We start from the raw sequence: 2,985 nt of genomic DNA on the forward strand, positions 1-2,985 counted from the left end.
AGTTACTTTTTGAGACAGGGTGAGCTTTCTGTAAGCAGAGAATCTCTGTAAGACTGAAGAGGCTGACTCCAAGCTGAGCTCCTGAGGAGATACCCAGAGCTACATCTCAGAACCAACCTACCAAGAAAGAGACTGCTGCCTCTGCCATTACCAGTAAGTGGCTAAATCAGGTCGCTGCTACCACCACTGCCAGTAATAGAGCCTTTCTCAATCCAATTGTCTCAATGTGTGTTCCCTGTCCAAAGTTCATGAGTTGAAATCCTAACTCCCAAGGTGATGCTATTAAGAGCTAGGGATCTTTGGGAAGTGCTTAGGTTATAAGGCTCCTGCCTCATGTATGGGGCTTCCCTGGTGGCGCAGAGGTTAAAGCGTCTGCCTGCAATGTGGGAGACCTGGGTTCGATCCCTGGGTTGGGAAGATCCCCTGGAGAAGGAAATGGATTAGCACCCTTATGAAAGTGGTTACAGAGAGGCCCCTTGCCCTTCTACCATGTGAGGATACAATGAGAAGTCTGCAGCCCAAAAGGGGGCCTTACCTGACCGTCCTGACACCCTGATCTTGGATTTCCAGCCCCTAAAACTGCAAGAAATTAAATGTCTGTTGTTTATAAGCTGCCCAGTCCATGGTGCTTTGTTACAGCAGCCCAAATGGACTAAGACACTTTGCCTGAATACCTGCTGCAAAATGGAAACTCAGCACCATACCTCTTTCCTCCACACAACTCAATTCTGTCTGAAGTCTCTCACAGGTCCATCTGATGGGTAGAATCTAAATCATTTATTCTTCTCCAGGAGTAAAGTTTTCATTTGTTAATTTTCCCATTGGGATAATAAGACATAAATCCAATGGAATTATTACAAAATGGGAAGGCTTTTAAAAATATTTTTTCCAACCAGATATAACAGAAGTCCATCACAGAGTTTGTTTTAATGAGAATAATAACAGAAACTATCACGTGGTATTGTCATATGGGTTAAGAGAAAATATGTAAAAACTTAAAACAATATAAAGGAAATGATCAATAGATATCATATATTATAATGTAAAGGGTTGCTGAGTAGAATCTTTCTTATTATTCTGGAATCGGCAGTGAGGCCTCAAAAATTGAGGACACAAAGTTTTTCAATAAAGGTACAAGCAACTGTGGAGCCAGACAGCCCCTCCAGGATCTTGTAAAAGATGAATATATTCTCTCTGCTGCTCCAAAACATCCCTTATGACACTCTCCAGAGACTTAAACAGAAAACTAGGGAGGAACAAGGGCAAGAGGGGGATGAGGATCCACGGACTCACACATGACTGATTCTGAAGTCTCATCAGGCTACTGAAGCATTTCCTCAGGGAAGGAAGAAGGAAAGTGAGTACTCAACCACCAAAGTCCAGTGACGGCTCCACCTAAAGGACTGCTTGCAAGTTCTGGGGGTGTCTACCAGAAAGAGAAACTAGCATCTCATTTCTAGTGTTACCTGCTAATTTGTTCAACTCCCCAGAACCTGTCTGAACTGACAAGAGAATCAAACACAGATGGTAAAAGTGAGGGAAGAGAAGGGAAGCGATGTGGTGTCTGGTACTGTTTAAGTGTGTGAGTGATGCGTGATGTGTGAGTGATGTATGAGTTTCTCATATGTCAGGAGAACACTGTGGAAGGTAGTGCATGGCCTGAGCTGTGAGCTCACACCCTAAATAAGAGAGTTCTCTGTAGCTTCAGGAAGCAGCAGAAGCTTATGTCCATCAGATATACTGATGGCGAAGGAAGCTGGGGGCCAAGGGAGAAGTTTGAGCCAGACACAGATCTTCCATGAAAGTAACTAGGAAGTGGGAGTCCTTTCCATGGGCCATGTAAAAAGTTTACACAGGTGTCCATACATCTGTTTCTATCTTCTTCCCACTTCATCTCCTTTCTTCTTAGCCCAACACACCAAAGGAGGAAGAGGGGAGAGCAGTGGAATTTAATAGCAAGCCCCCCACCACCAACTGCATGCCCCCTCAGGCCACTGATGAAACCTGAACTAAGAAGAGGAAATAGATGTGACTAGAGCTTTGTATTAGACTGGACTTAATAACTGAAACTTATTTGGAAGCTATGAGGTCTGACCAAGATATTAATATCTAAGAAAAACAGATTCAGCAGAATGAGGTCAAAGGCACTGGCTAAAGAAGAAATTAGACCCTTGCGTGTTTATATCCCACTAGGATAAACTTTTAAAACCCAGTTACAATGGGATTGTCTATTCACCACCCTACTTTTCTATCAGGACTTGGTTCACCTTAGAAAGATAAGGCAACTAGAATCAAGAAGTCAGTGGCCTCAGCCAGGGCCATGAAAGTGTCTCACCATCCTTTAAACCTTTTCTCACCCATCATAACTCCAGTTTTCACACTCTGTGGCCAAGAGAGATGGAGAACAACCCACTGTGTTTTTTTTCTTCTTTAACGCTTGTTTTCCTGCATACTTGTTTGGACCCAACACAGATGTGAACTGGAGCGGTCCCGAGGGGAAGGTGTCTTCATGCTCTCTCATAGACCATGATCTGCTTCTCCACAACCCCTGAATTACAATGTTGGGATGTGATAGAACAGCTTCTGAAACTTAAAAGATCATTAACTCACTAGGAATTTTGTGAAAATGTAAATTCTGATTTTATAGGTCTATGGAAAAACCTGAAAAATGGCATTTCTAACACATTTCTGAGTTCATGGACCACCTCCTGTGTGGCAAGGTTCTAGAGTGGAGAACTCTCCATCTCATTAAATGAGAGAACAGAAAACAAATTTAAAAAACCACAAAGCTTTCCAGATCCTCTAAAAAGACATCAATAAGAGCAAACAAATAGGAATTCTATATATTCTGCCATTACAACATTGCTCAGACTACTCTGTGTAACAGAAGAGTAGATTTTTTCATATCCACATCTCTTTTCAGGTAATGTTTATCACCTGATAGCAGTCATATTTTTCTTTGTAATATTGGAGATATTCTTAGAA

The sequence above is a fragment of the Budorcas taxicolor genome, chromosome 20 (assembly GCF_023091745.1).
Source record: "Budorcas taxicolor isolate Tak-1 chromosome 20, Takin1.1, whole genome shotgun sequence".
In the NCBI taxonomy this organism is placed as follows: Eukaryota; Metazoa; Chordata; class Mammalia; order Artiodactyla; family Bovidae; genus Budorcas; species Budorcas taxicolor.